The sequence below is a fragment of the Microcaecilia unicolor genome, chromosome 1 (assembly GCF_901765095.1).
Source record: "Microcaecilia unicolor chromosome 1, aMicUni1.1, whole genome shotgun sequence".
Taxonomy (NCBI): domain Eukaryota; kingdom Metazoa; phylum Chordata; class Amphibia; order Gymnophiona; family Siphonopidae; genus Microcaecilia; species Microcaecilia unicolor.
The window spans coordinates 463,796,856-463,812,804 of record NC_044031.1 but is presented as its reverse complement, the minus strand read 5'-3'; the positions used below and the strand labels follow the sequence as shown (position 1 = coordinate 463,812,804).

Sequence of the window (15,949 nt, the reverse complement as noted above, 5' to 3'; positions counted from 1 at the left end):
TAATAGAGAGTCTGTCAAGACGGATTATGCTGCCTTTTCATATCAATATTTATCCTTTAGCTGTTTTGTTTGAAGATGCTTTAGTCCTTGGTGCTGTCAATGAGACTGTGCTCTATGACTGTTTCAGCATGCACAGCAGTGCAGTGGAACATTTGGAGGTCCTTTTTCCTTTTTGTATTGTGGAGAGGATCTCTCAGATCTACCTCCATCATATCTTACGCCAGCTGTTGGTCAGGAACTTGGGTGAACAGGCCTTGCTTTTAGCACACTCCTGTGCCGCTTTACCTTATTTCCCTCATGTGCTTGATAGCACTTGATAGCTCTCTGTTACAGAGTCTGCTCTGATGAGCCAGTCATCTAGGTACGGGTGAACCCTGATACCTTCTCGCCTGAGAAAAGCAGCTACTACCACCATTACCTTCAAAAAGGTTCGGGGAGCTGTGGCAAGGCCAAAAGGCAAGGCCCGGAACTGGAAATGTTTTCCCAACACCGCAAACCTCAGAAACTTCTGGTGCGGGGGCCAAATTGGTATGTGCAAGTAAGCTTCTTTCAGGTCTAGAGACATGAGAAACTCTCCTGGCTGTACCGCAGCAATGACGGAGCACAGGGGTTCCATGTGGAAATGCCGCACTCTCAGGGACTTGTTTAATTCTTTTAAGTCCAGAATAGGGCGAAAAGACCCACCTTTTCGCGGCACCACAAAGTAGATGGAGTATCGGCCGTAGCCGTTTTCGGCGGGAGGTACCGGGAATACGGCCCCTAACTGAATCAGACTTTGCAAAGTCTCCTCTACCGCCGCCCGTTTGGCGGCAGAACCGCATCAGGACTCCACAAACACGTCTCTTACTGGGGCACTGAATTCTATTCTGTAGCCATCTCTGATCAGGTCCAGAACCCACTGATCTGAGGAAATGTTGGCCCACTCCTCGGCAGAGGGAAATACGTCCTCCGATGACAGGAAGCGAGGAGGGGGCCGGCGCACCATCATTGAATGGGTCGCCCCTGAACTCCAGGCCTAGAGCCAGTGGCTGCGGAACGCTTGTCCGAGCGAAAGGAGTTCCTCTGCTGAAAAACGGGCACGAGAAGTGAACCCAGCAGAACGCCCCGGGCGGGACCTTCTAGCTTCACGGAAGCGAGGTCTATAAGAGGAGTGGACCGCCTGGCCCTTGGACGAAGGCCTCGGCCTATCTTCGGGCAAGCGCTGGGGTTTAGAATCTCCCAGGCCTTTAACAATTTTTTTTCCAACTCCTCACCAAATAGGAGAAGGCCTTGAAAGGGCAACTTCACCAACCTTTGCTTAGAGGCCATGTCCGCTGCCCAATGTCGTAGCCAAATAAGACGGCGAGCCACCACTGCTACTGCCATTTGTTTAACCGAAGCTCTGACAATATCATAAGAGGCATCAGCCAAAAAGGACAAGGCCGACTCCAGCCGCGGAGCCACATCCGAGAACGGCTCCGCTCCATCTCCGGGCTGTTCCACTGCCTGTTGCAACCACGCCAGGCAGGCTCTAGCAGCATAACAACTGCATGCAGACACCCGAACAGTAAGACCTGCAATTTCGAAGGACCGTTTAAGTGCTGCTTCCAGCCTACGGTCTTGTATATCCTCCAGGGCAACTCCTCCTTCCACAGGGAGGGTAGTTCTCTTTGTCACCGCAGTGACTAGGGCATCTACTTTAGGCATTGCAAAGCGAACCAAATGCTCCTCACGCAGAGGGTATAATTGCCCCATAGCCCTGGAAACTTTCAAAGGTCCCTCGGGGTCAGTCCACTGAGCGGGAATAAGCTCTTGGATGGAGACATGCAAAGGAAAGGCTCGAGCAGGCTTTTTGGTACTAGCCATCCTAGGATTCACAGAGGAGGCCGTGCCACTGTCAGGCTCTTCAATAGAAAGGACCTGTAGGGCATCTGAAATAAGCGCTGGCAGCTCATCAGGGTGGAAAATCCTCACCGCGGAGGGATCATCCAGATCCTGTGGTAATTCTGCACCTGACTCTGGCTCCTCAGACCACGAAGGCCTGCCAGAACTCTCCAAATCCACACAGCCCGACCACGGGGGGGGGGGGGGGGGGGGGGGGGGGGGGGGAAGGAGGTGCACCACAATCTGAAGGGGAATCAGCCCTTCTATGCTTTTCTTTATGCCAATTATCAGGGAAAATAGACTCAGCGGGAAGTCCCAGGCCAGAATCCACCGGTGGGGGAGGGAAAATAGAAGGGGCCTCAGACGACCCTTGAGGGAAAGCTCTTTTCAGCATGTATGCTTTATGCAATAACACAAAATCAGGGGAGAAAAACTCGCCCTGGGCACCCAGATCCCGTCCAGGGCTAGCCACTCCCTGAATAGCCTCAATTCGAAGTTACCCCCCCCCCCCCCGGCCTCAGGGCTCTCCATCTCAACGGAGGCCGCGCCATGCGGAGAATTCAAAATGGCGCCCGCTGCCAGCTCTGAGCGGGAAGAATCATCGCTCGCCATGCCAGGGCCGGCTCTTACACCTGTACAGCACGATTTACAGAGCCCCGCTGCTGATTTGCGCTTGCCACACCGGGAACAGCGCTTTACATTCTCTGCAGCCATCGCCGAAAACGGCGGGAAAATTCAAAGTGGGCGGTTTCGCGCCAAAAACGCCCCGATCGTGGGCCCACCCCGGAGGAGTTAGAAAACACTCTTACCTCACCGGACTGAGTATCACAGCTCCGGTCCCATAGAAGAATCAAAGGAAAACCTCTGTTCCAATTTTTTTTTTTTTTTTTTAATGCTGTGAGGAAAGCAGAGGTAATAAGAACTCCGGAGGCTCAGATGAGTGGGAAAGGCAGGGAAAGGCGAACCAATGTGCCTGCTTCCACTGAGTGGGAAAGGGCTAACCTATGTGCCTTCAAAGTGAAGCTGCTATAGCCTCTAACACCCCGGTTAACAACTGGCAAGCCAGGAGCCACCCCCAGGCAGATTTCTGATGGAGCTCGAAGAAGCTGCAGCCACCCTGCTTGGGGAGATAGAGAATACTTAAGAGGCAGTGGAGCTGGCTGGCCATGAGGCACTGTGAAAAGTTGAGTGCTCTCTATCTCCCCCTGCTGGTTGATGGACACAACCCATACGTAATGCCTTCATCTGCTTGATGACAAGGAAATAGGATTTCAAACCTTGTCAATTAATCATTCTTAAGTCTACAACTATGCACTGGACTATTCCCCAGTGGGCCCGTTCTTTTTAAGATTTTCATAAGCGACATTGCAGAAAGGCTGTTTGGAAATGTTTACTTCTTTGCAGATCATACCAAAATGCGCAACAGGTTAGAAAACATAAGGAGGATCAAATGAAATTTGAATAATGGTCTTGAATTTGGCACAGTATAGGAGCCGAGGTACTTTTATGCACCAAAGAAGAACAGGCCTGTGGGTGACTGTATATGATGATCTTAAGGTGATCCAATGAGTAGAAGAGACAACAAAAGCCAAACCAAAGCTTGGGTGAATGGAGAGATGAATAGCCAAGGGTGGGGGGGGGGGGGGGGGAGAGAGAGGATGCCTCATTTGGAATACTGTGTACAATGCTGGAGAGTGCATCTTCAAAAATGATATAAATAGAATGGAGACGGTCCAGAGGATGGCTACTGAAACAGGCAGTGGTCTTCACTGTAAAGCATATGGGGACAGACTTCAAGATCTCAATATGGATACTTTGTAAGAAAGGTAAAAAGGGAAGATGATATAGAAGAATAACTCTGTGCTATAAATGCACAGAAGGCAGGTTTGTATCAATGGAAAGGAAATCTGTAATGGGATCAGAGGAAGGTGAAAGGGGGTAAACTTAGGAGTAATCTAGGGTTTGGGTTTTTTTTTTTAAATCCAGAAAGGGTGATGGGTGTATGGAAAAGCAACCCAGTGGAGGTGGGTGAGATAAGAGCTGTATCTGAATAAAAAAAAAAAAAAAAAGCATGGGACAAGCACAGAGAATCTAAAGAGGAGGAAGGGATTATAAAGTTTAGCAACTGAGAAAACTGGGAGAGACTGGATAGGCTGTATGGTCTTTAACTGCTGTCACTGTATGAGATAGACCTCAAAATTTTCAAAGAAATATTTGTGAGGAGCTAGACAATTAAAAGTAAAACACAGCTTATGGGATTAGATAGGATGCCTCTAAAAATATTAAAGGAATTTTGACAAGACACTAGCTCCTCTGCCTGACCTTTTTAATGCTTCCTAAGAGTCAGGACTGGAAATGGACGACAAAAATGATAAAGGGGATGGAATGACTTCCCTATGAGGAAAGGCTAAAGTGGCTAGGGCTCCAGCTTGGAGAAGAAACTTATATGATTGAGGTTTATAAAATACTGAGTGGAGTGGAACAGGTAGATGTGAATCACTTGTTTACTCTTTCCAAAAATACTAGAACTAAGGGACATGCAAAAATGAATCAGAAAATATTTCTTCACTCAACAAATAATTAAACTCTGGAATTTGTTCCCAGAGAGCAGGGTTTTAAAAAGGTTTGGATAATTTCCTAATGAAAAGTCCATAAGCCATTATTAAGATGGACTTGGGAACATCCACTACATGTTCTGGGAACATGTTCTGGGATCTTGCCAGGTACTTGTGACCTGGATTGGCCACTGTTGGAAACAGGAAACTAGGCTTGATGGATCTTCGGTCTGTCCCAGTATGGCAATGCTTATGTTCAGATGTGATGAGTCAATAGAACCCCTGCTAAAAGAGGAAACTGGGGACTTCTGGATGCCAACCGATTCCTGGATTTGAGGCAGCATTGTTTTACCAGAGGTAGGTCTTGTCAGAAGAATCTGTTCAATTTCTTTGCCTGCGAGACCAAAAAACTGCATCAGAGAGCAGCACTCAAACATGGTATACTTATATTTCAGCAAGGCTTTTTATATGCTTCCGCACAAGGGGCTTAAAGACATCTAAAAACCCTTTGTATGGGTCCTAAGTAAGTGATTGGGTTAGAAACTGATTCAATAGGAGGAAAAAATAAAGAATAGTAAATGGAATTCACCGAGAAAGGGGCATTGCTAGCAATGCGCTACAGGGATCAGTCACTGGTCCAATTCTTTACAACTTAAGCAATACTGCAGAGAGTTTATCAAGAAACTTTTGCCTTTTTCTGCAGATACCAAAACCTGCAACAGGATAGAAACTCTGAATACCAAAAGCATAAGAAGGGATCCAGCACAGACCAAGAAATGGTCTGTGGCAGCTAAAATGTAATGACTGGAATTCAGAGTTATGAATTTGGACTGCAAAAATTCCAGTTGCTTTCGTAGCTTCCAGAAATCAGTGACTTACTCATTGCTGTAGATCTAGCTACACAGAAGAGCAACCAAAATGATAAAGGGGATGGAACTCCACTTGTATGAGGAAAGGATAAAGAGGTTAGGGCTCTTCCGCTTGGAAAAGAGACAGATGAGGGAAGATATGAATGAGGTCTACAAAATCCTGAGTGGTGTAGAATGAGTAGAAGTAAATCAATTTTTTACTCATTCCAAAAGTATGAAGACTGGGGGACACTTGAGGAAGTTACATGGAAATACTTTTAAAACAAATAGGAGGAAATATTTTTTCACTCAACGAATAGTTAAGCTCTGGAACTCTTTATCACAGGATCTGGTAACAGCAGTTAGCATATCTGGGTTTAAAAAGAAAAAGGTTTGGACAAATTCCTGGAGGGAAAGTCCATAGTCTGGAATTGAGGCAGACATGGGAAGCAACTGCTTGCCCTGGGATTTGTAGTATAGAGTGTTGCCACGATTTGGGTTTCTGCCAGGTACTTGTGACCTGGCTTGGCCACTGTTTGAAAAACAGGATACTGGGCTAGATAGACCATTGGTCTGACCCTGTATGGCTACTCTTATGTAGCTAATTAAGATTATGTATATCAAGATCTCTGTAAACACCTATAAACAGTGGCATACCATGTGCTTGCAATGTAATAGTTGAGAAGAAAAACAAGATATCCTGAAAATGAGTTTACAATTTTCGATTAGACAGTTTCTGAGAAACCAAAAGTAAGTGAAAGATGTGCATAGAACAGGGTACAGAATCAGGTGATGCCTTTATCATAGAGTACTGCACAAACTGTACTAAAAATCCATACAAAATACAAGATACACATGCACAGATGTAGAGAAACAGTAAGTCTATTTTACAATTTGCTGTACTGCTCTTCATACATACATCAGAGCAGTTTACAATACAGAACTATGGTTCAGCTTAGGATCCCAAAGAAAACCAATTTATTCTGAAAAAAGCCTTATGCCTCAAATTTACTAAGAGCAGAACCTGAAATAATAGCATAATATGTACCAGATTTACGATATCTATATATCTGTATTATAATACAGTATACAATTTTTCATTTATTTAAAAAAAAATGCTTTTGACACACCCACTTAAAAGCTTCACCTCTTCAGACATCCCCACAGAGGAGCTAAAGAAACTATGGCACTTATTTACTGCAATAGCAACCAAAATAGAAGGTTCATTTGCTTCACACACACAATATTAAATTTATACTAAGAAACTAAACCACCATCAGTCAATTCTAATTTACATTTCTGCAGTTTATACTGTACCCATAAAGAACAAAAAGCTTTTACTAATCATGTCAACTAATTTCAGTCTTCTCTCTTAAAATTATAGCCCACCAAATCAAATGGCTAGGACTCAAGATAAGTTACATTTAAACAGAGAACCCGATGCACAGAAGTGTGTGTACTAGACTTGTTGATATATCTTCGATTTTGTTAGTCATTTACATATATTAGAGCCTGCACAACAAATCAATATATAAAATAAAAAAGGGCACATCCACTGCTCACTACCTCTATACTAATGAAAATAATTTTTTAGAAAGCAACATTTTACCTATAAATTAGCAGAGTTTTCCACACGGCTTAACATTTTTTTTACAAAGTGTTTAACTAAAGGCTAATTATGCTAATCACACTAGTAAACTCACACCCACTTTGAATTGGTCACTTGTATGTACAGCGCTGCTATGCAATACAGAAATTCATAGTGGAAGTAAAGCATGTAGTAGCTGTTATTTCCCCTTTCCCCTTCTGCCTAACTGGGGAATATATGCCCTTTAACTCTTTCCCTTATATTCAGGCACGCGTATTAAAACAACACACACGTCTAAAGTAGACGACGTTAAAATAAGAATTTGCATTTGCAATAAAATTTAAAAACATACACACACCTAGCCGTGATTCCGGGTGCTTTTTCTTTTCAACTAGAACCGAGCTGACGCAGACCCCAGAGCTGTCAACGAGAGTGCGCTCACGCCCCCTTCCCCCCATGGACAAGGCCTGCTCGTGGCAGAGCCAGAGAAACAACCTGAACCGAGTCCCGCCAATCGGACTGATTTCAGAGTCGGCTCAGAAGACAAACAAGGTTTCAATATTAAAGCACCGCATAGAATTCTTACCCGGAGGAAACACGCCTCGCCCTCCCATGGAAACGCTACGCGCTACAGCAGCACCACAGCAAAACCGGCCCGACCGAACTCTCGTTTTTTTTCTTGGAGAAAAGATCCAAACTAGTACTAGCGGAGAAAGCAAGGAAAATATGGGGGGGGGGGGGGGGGGGGGAGCGCCGCACTGACAGCACGTCCTGCTTTATTCCCTCTGCATCAGCAGAGCCCCGCACTCGATCTACTCCCGAAGGGGAGAATGCATTACAGCAGCACGGAACTGCCCTCAAGCAACCTCCGCCCGCATTGGACACGCACGCACACATGCAATGCACTGTCACACACTCGCGTCCGCGTGCCCTAGCGCCCCCTCTTACCTCTGCCAAGAAGGGTTCGGGACCCCACTTGCCTTCTGCAAAGGGCTCCTCGGGCTGTCAAAGCACCACTATCGCTGTCTGGTTTAAAAACATTCCCTCTCCGTCTCTAACCAGAAATTCCTCTCCCGAGAACAAGAAAGAAGCTGATTGGCCTCAAGACTCCCGCGTGACCAGGCAGGTCGAGACGGACGTAACGGCCCAGTTTATTGGTCCGATCCGGAAGAATGTTAACGTTCCTGTCAGAGGATAGGTTATGCTTGCTTTCTGTGTCTTAATGTTTGCCTTTTTTTTTCCTTTTCATTATCGCATACAAATTGGGGGGGTTCTCTTTCTCATTGTTTAATCACAGGCTTCCATGACTTAGTTTTGTATCTTATAAACCATATATATATATATTTTTTTTTCTATAATAATACATTCAATAAATTATTATCACGTACTAACTTTTTTTTTTTACAGACAGCGCAGAGGAGTGACGCACTCACTGACGTCATCTGATCGTCTTCCTGTGTGTCTGTGTCCGTGCGCTGCGGCTAGAAAGTTCTGGAAAGCGGGGATGAGTTGGAGGAGCGACCGCAGTGTGAGAGGCTTGAAGAGCGTTTGTATTCGTATATAAAATTGTTGTAGTGTTGAGGATAGAAATTAGATGTCGCTTGGAGAAGCTGACCTTTATTGTGAAAATTGTTTGGTGTTTTTATTTTTTTTCTGAGTACCTGTGTGTTTTTATTTTATTATATTATTATTTAAGTGATTGCGCAGTGACTTTTAGAAAAGTGGCTAAGGCGCATGCGTGTGGAGTAGGAGGGCGTTGTGCGGCAACAGTGACAGCTGGCTTCTATAGCTTAGGGCTGGAGGGAGGGGGTTATTAGGTGTAAAATGGGGTGGGTGGGGGCACGTTTAACATTGTGTGCTTTAATAAGAGCCTTGTGTTTGGTTGGTATCTTAAAATACGAAAAAATTAAGCAGCGATACATTGAAGAGTAAACGTGTGGAAATAAGATTTAGCTAAACAAAATGGGATGTTTGGAAGAGTCGTGTTAGTATTAATAAACGTACTTTGTACCAGTGTGTGTGTGCGCGCACTTGTGATTGATGTGATACTTTGGTTTCTCGATCGGTATTAAAAAATATATATCCCGCCTGGTAGTATTTAGTCATATAGTTTTAGGAGCACCTACGTATTCATACTTTATTTATTTTTAGATATTTTCTTGATCACGTATCTGATAGCCTAAATCACCTGTTCCTAGGGGACAAGAAAAATGGTGAAGGAACGTGATTGTTTTAAATTCCAGGTCACTACTGCCAGAACTGGAAAAACGGTGGGGGGTAATCTATTTTTAGCTAGGATTTGTTCTTTTAGGTTGGGAATATGGATCAGCTTTTCTGATTTAAAAGTTGAGATGAACTGTGGGCTTATGCTTAAAGTACAGTACTGTAAAACTTTAGATGTATATGTACTCAAGGAAATAGCATCATTAAGGTCATACAGTATCAGAGAGAAAGATCGGCTTCTCAAAGCACTGGTTAGTCACCATTTTCATTTAGATTTTATTATTGATCTTGTTTTTTTTCTTGTTAATATTTTTTATATAAATTATTGTGTATTTGATATTTGCAGTCAGAGGGAATTGATGGCCTGATGCACAAAGGCAGCTGTGAAATACGACTGCCTCATTAAAATTTAGTGAATCGCAAACGGCGCACCATGCACAGAGGGGGATTGCATTCAAATGAGCTGCACGGATCCCCCTTTGGGCATTGCTCACTGGTTGCAAGTCCAAGCTGTCAAATGCATTTGACAACTCTAATGCACTGACCCTACACTTTTTAAAATTTCCTTGGTGGTCCAGTGGACTCTCACGTCCCCCAAAATCTTTTTTTTGTTCATTTCCCTGATGGTCTAGTGGACCCTGACTCTTCCCCCCCCCTCCCCCTCCCATGGGTTCTTCAAATAGTCCGTCTCAGTTACACCCTACATTAGCAAGGGAGACCACCAAATTTGCCCCTCCCCAAGAGCATTTTTTTTCCCAAGCGCTCTTTATAAGGAAGCATTTGCAGAGGAATTCTCTGTCCTTCTAAAGACCCATGTGGTTGAGCCTGTTCTACCAGGGAAAGGAGGGAACAGATTCTATTCCAGGTACTTTCTTGTGCCAAGAAAACAGAGGAATACATCCCATCCTAGACCTGAGGGCCCTGAACAAATTCCTGGTCATAGAAAAGTTAAGGATGGTTTCCTTGGGCGCCCTTCTCCCAATGATTCTGAAACAAGATTGACCATGCTTTCTGAATTTAAAGGAAGACTACACACACATCCCAATACTTCCAGGCCACAGAAGGTATCTCAGATTTCAGGTGGGAACATATCACTTTCAGTACTGGGTCCTGCCATTTGGCCTCATGTCACTTCCCAGGGTTTTCACCAAATGTCTAGCAGTAGTCATATCATTGCTGCACAGATTTAGAGTCCATGTGTTTCCTTGCCTGGATGACTGGCTGGTGAAGAGCACTATAGAAGACAGTGTTCAGTATCTATGCCGAGATCTATTCCGGTACTATACTACTAGGGTTTGTTTTAAACTACCCCAAGTCCCATCGCCCTGTTCATGGTTATGGGTTTTTCTCCTGGTGCCAAGAGCAGAAACTCTAGTTGATCTTGCCACTCTGTTCCATGCCAGCCATGGCTCAGCAGATGCTGAGGGTTCCTATATGTGAACCTGTGCAGCCAGCTGAACCTCAGTATTTTCTCTAGCAGGTAGAGGGACATCTCTGTGAAGGTAAGAGACTTTGTTTTTAATTAATCATACGGAGGAACTAGACGTTCTGCCGAGTCAGTTTTGGGGCAGGCGTTTGTGGAGCATGTCAGTGCCTTCTGAGGTGGTTAAGCGCTGCTCCCAGTGGGGGGGGGGGGGGGGGGTGAGTCCTGCCGCCATCTTCCCGCAGCGGATGTTCAGTGTGATGGGGGTTTCCCTCAGGTGTCCAGTGAGTCGGAAGCGCAGGGGATAGTTTTGGCGGTTTCCTTGGAGCAGTTAGTGCAGCGTACGTTGGCGGGTGCCATTTTGTCCTCTCAGGCGCGACCTGCTCCGCACGTGGCAGTTGATAGACAAGAGGCGCAGCGCTCTTCTGTGACAAGGCTCCAATGGAGGGAAGTGATGTACAGGGAGCAGGGGAGGCCCTTGCAGTTCCTTTTTCCCCGGATTTTGTTTTATTAATTCACAATACCTTTCTTTTGAAGAAGTCAGGAACTTCTCTTCAAGCCCTGTCTCTTCCTCAGCAAACTTAGGTTGCTGCAGCCTCTCAGTTTTTCCTGCCAAAATGTCCCCGGGTGGAGATTTTGGATCCCAAGGAGCCATCTGACACAGATTGCGCGGTTTTGTCTCCGGGCTCCCTCAGAATCTTTGGATATGGCAGATGAGGTCACCCTGCACTCTGAGGAGGGGGATGATCCGACAGCTGCCAGCCTTTTTCGCAGGGGAGAGCTTCCCTCCCTGATAGGGCTTTTTAGGTTTTGGCCATTTCTCCCCTGAATAGTCAGGGGGAACAGGTCCGGTGCCCTCTATTATGTCTGGCACCAAATGCCTATCTCATTCCTTTCATGTTCATGAGGCCATGAAGATCCTTATTTTGGCGCAGTGGGATAGCCGGACAGTGAGCTTAAGGTTGCTTAGAGCTATGTCGCGTCTTTACATGCTACCTGCTCCTGACTTAGATTAGGACCCTCAGGATCATAAGTTGGAGACTTGCTTGAAGCTGTCCTTTGAAGTAGCGGCCCTTTCCCTGCAGGCCTCAGTTTGTGGCTCCTATGTGGTGCGGACATGCTTATCGTGGGTACAGAAAGCCTCCTCTCCAGAAGATCTCGTGGCTCTTTTGCCGGCCTTAGAGTCCGGTTTAGCCTTCCTTGCGGATTTTCTTTATGATCTCTTGAGGGCTTCGGCGAAGGAGGTTTCCCTAGTGGTCACCGCGCGTCGCTGGCTGTGGTTGCAGCATTGGGCTGCAGACGTGGCCTCTAAGTCACGTTTAGCTAGGCTTCCTTTTAGGGGAAAGCGTTTGTTTGGGACAGACTTAGAACAGATTGTGAAGGACCTCGGTGACTCTAAGGGCATTACCGTCCAAGTCGTGGGGCCTCTTTTCAGAGGACAAGATCTTCTCAGAGGCCTCAGCCGTTTCAAGGTTGGGCAGACTAGATGGACCGTGCAGGTCTTTTTCTGCCGTCATCTACTATGTTACTATGAGGTGACAGGCGGGCCTTCCTTTCCGGTAACAGAAACCAGCCCGCAGCCAGATCCACCCAATGATGTGGCCCTGGTCCATATCCAGCCGGTTATTGGGGACAGACTGTCCCTATTCCTGGTGGAGTGGACCAGAGTAACATCCGACGAATGGGTCTTGGAGGTTATCAGAGACGGCTACAAGTTAGAATTGGCTCGTCTGATAATAGACTCTTTTCTGGAATCTCCTTGCAAATGTCCCTCCAAGGTGCGGGGCCGTTCGACACACCCTCCTCAACTTACAACAGCTGGGTGCCATCCAGCCTGTACCCCCAACAGAAAGAGGGTGCAGTCGATACATTTATTTTGTGGTGCCAAAAAAGGGCGGTTCTTGGCGACCCGTCTTAGATCTCAAGTGTGTCAACAGGTCCTTACGGGTTCGGCTTTTCCGCATGGAAACCCTCTGTTTGGTGATTGCAGCGGTACAACCAGGGGAGTTTTTGACCTCTCTCTCTCAGAGGCCTATTTACACATTCTAATCTGGCCTTTCCACAGGCGCTTTCTTCGCTTTGCAGTGCTCAGTCGTCATTTTCTATTCCAAGTGATGCCCCTCGGCCTAACCACAGCGCTTCAGACCTTTTCCAAGGTCCTGGTAGTAGTGGCGGCCTATCAGGAAGGAAGGGATTCAGGTCCATCCCTATCTAGACGACTTGCTTGTGCGGGCGTCTTCTTTCGAGGAGAGTTGGCGGGCAACCAGCAAAGTGGTCGGGTTGCTTCAGTCGCTTGGTTGGGTGATCAACTTCCCGAAGTGAAGCCTAACACCTTCCCAAACGCTGGGATACTTGGGGGTGTGCTTCGATACCCGAACAGGGATAGTTTCCTTCAGCTCGAGCACAGCTGTTACCGGCTTAGTTACGAGCGCTGTTTTCAAACTCCGAACCCGCAGGCTTGGGACTATGTATAAGTTCTAGGTTCCTTTGCCTCCACCTTGGACGTGGTAAAGTGGGCCAGAGCTCACATGCGCCCCCTCCAGTGGCACCTTCTGAGCCGTTGGTCTCTGCTCTCGGAGGATTATGAGGTTCGGGTGCCATGTTTGGCCCGTCTTCACACAATCATGCACTGGTGGTTCATTCAAAAGAATCTGGTGTCGGGCATTCCTCTGGCAACCCTGGACTGCAAAAAGATAGTGACCCCGGATAGAGGTATATAAAATATTGAGTGGAGTGGAACAGGTGGATGTGAAGCGTCTGTTCACGGTTTCCAAAAATACTAGGACTAGGGGGCATGCGATGAAACTACAGTGTAGTAAATTTAAAACAAATCAGAGAAAACTTTTCTTTACCCAACGTGTAATTAAACTCTGGAATTCGTTGCCGCAGAACGTGGTGAAGGCAGTTAGCTTAGCAGAGTTTTTAAAAAGAGGGTAGACTGTTTCCTAAAGGGCAAGTCCATAAACCACTACTAAATGGACTTGGGAAAAATCCACAATTCCAGGAATAACATGTATAGAATGTTTGTACATTTTGGAAGCTTGCCAGGTGCCCTTGGCCTAGTTTGGCCGCTGTCGTGGACAGGATTCTGGGTTCGATGGACCTTTAGTCTTTTCCCAGTGTGGCATTACTTATATACTTATGATGTGTCACTGTCTGGCTGAGGTGCTCATTGCCTGCAACAGACAGACCAGGGCGTTTGGACTTCGACGGAGGCGTCATGGTCCTTCGACTGCTTGGAGTTACGGGCAATTTGTCTGGCCCTTCGGGAGTTTCTGTCTCTCCGCGGTTGCCCAGTTCGAGTTCTTGCGGACAATGCGACAGCGGTTGCCTACGTAAACCGTCAGGGGGGGGGGGGGCGCGAGGCGGCTCTGATCTGCCATTGGGCAGAGACTCATCGCTCTTTCTTGACAGCAGCTCATATAGCAGGGTCACAGAATGTGCAAGCGGACTTTCTCAGTCTCCACCAGTTGGAGCCAGGGGAGTGGACACTCTCCCCTCTGGGCTTCGATCAGATAACTGCCCGTTGGGGGATGCCAGAGATGGACTTAATGGCCACCGCATTCAATGTGAAGGTTCCCCGTTTTTTTCAGCAGGGGATGAGAGCTGTGCGCCCTCCTCGTGTGCCAGTTCTGCCATCCTGGAACCTTAATCTAGTTCTCAAAGCGCTTCAGCATCCTTTCAAACCCTTATCAGGGATTACAATTAAGGATCTCACCTTGAAGGCAATTTTCTTAGTAGCCATTCCTTCTGCTCGGAGAATTTCAGAGTTGCAGGCCCTTTCTTGCAGAGACCCCTTCCTGCGTTTTACGGAGGCGGGGTTATCGATTAGGACAGTTCCTTCGTTTTTGCCCAAGGTGGTTTCTCGTTTCCAGTTGGGGCAGTCCCTGCATTTGCCAGCCTTCCGCCGGGAAGATTACCCTGAGCAATTTTGTTTATTTATTTAGATTTGTACCAGAGGCAATGGAGGGTTAAATGACTTGCCCAAGATCACAAAGAGCAGCAGTGGGATTTGAATCGGCCAGCTCTGGATTGAAAGACCGGTGCTCTAACCACTAGGCCACTCCTCCACAATTCCAGGCTCTTCGCTACCTCATCGTGAGACGGGCTCTTCTCAGGTATTTGGAGGTGACTAATGAATTTCATCTTTATGAGCATCTCTTCGTCCCTTTGTCACATTTTCAATGCTGGAACTAGGTTTGTGAGCCCTTGGGCCAGTGCCGAGGAGCGGCAGTGGCAGGCAAAACCACCCCATACCAGGGGCAAGGCAGAACTTAGACAGAAACAGGTAACTTCACCTGCACTTGGCCACCCTTCACCAGGAGTTGAGCCCCTGGGTCTAGGCGGCCGGCAGGACTTGCAGGATGGAATCTCCACTAGGCTGAACAGGCTGAGGGTCAGAGGGGAAAGGAATACACAGAGGCAGCAAGGCAGGAAAAGAATAAGCTGAAGGACAGGACGGAAAGCTGCCAACAGACGCTGCAGCAGGGAACAAAGACAGATAAACATGACACAGAACAGAAGAATAAACCAGGGTACAAGCTGGGTCTGGGCAGGCAGCAGACAAAGAATAACCAGGATACAGGTCAGGGCAGGCAGCAGGCAATAGAGAAAACCAGGATACAAGCCGGGTCAGGGCAGGCAGCAGACAAAAGAATAAACCAGGATACAAGCCAGGTCAGGGCAGGCAGCAGGCAAAAAAGAAAACCAGGATACAAGCCAGGTCAGGGCAGGCAGCAGACCAAAGAATAAACCAGGATACAAGCCAGGTCAGGGCAGGCAGCAGACCAAAGAATAAACCAGGATACAAGCCAGGTCAGGGCAGGCAGCAGGCAAAAAAGAAAACCAGGATACAAGCCGGGTCAGGGCAGGCAGCAGACCAAAGAATAAACCAGGATACAAGCCAGGTCAGGGCAGGCCTGAAAGCAGCCACTAGAACAGGGAACCAAACACTGAAAAACAAAAGACAGACTGAAAGCTGCCAGGCAGCCACTGAACAAGGAACACAGAGAACCCAGAACCAGACACAGTAAATACAAACAAGAGTCAAGACTAGGACAGTACAGGCTAAGCTACACATAAACTAAACAGAATCAGGCAAGGAACTAGAACAGGAATCAAACTAGGCTAAAGTGCAACAAGCACCAACATACCAGGGTCTTAGGCGATGCAAAGGCAAGGCAGAGAGGTTTCAAAATGGCTAATAAGCCCAGCAACAGCAGAGACTCAGCTGCAGCAATTGCCAGGCAACAACGGATGCTGTGCAGGGTCAAACAAGACAGACAAGTCTGGCAGCCTGGAAGATCCGGACTGGACTCGGCTAAAGTCTGGAACGGGTGATAGTCCATAGCAGCCACCGGTTCCGGCCACCAGAGGGCAAGGTGAGCATAGACGTAACTCCTTTTTGGAGGCAGTAAGAAGGGTCATATGGCGTCCAATTACACCATAG

The 15,949-nt window shown here is 46.9% G+C and overlaps 1 protein-coding gene across 1 annotated transcript in view; it reads right to left on the bottom strand.

Moving 5' to 3' along the window:
• The window catches only part of ANKRD12 (ankyrin repeat domain 12), a 246,148-nt gene extending 238,196 nt beyond the window's left edge, over nucleotides 1–7,952 (bottom strand). Inside the window, exon 1 of the mRNA XM_030213381.1 lies at nucleotides 7,803–7,952. The gene's annotated coding sequence lies outside the window, so the exon portion shown is untranslated. The remainder of the gene's footprint in view (nucleotides 1–7,802) is intronic.
• Nucleotides 7,953–15,949: the final 7,997 nt, after the last annotated feature.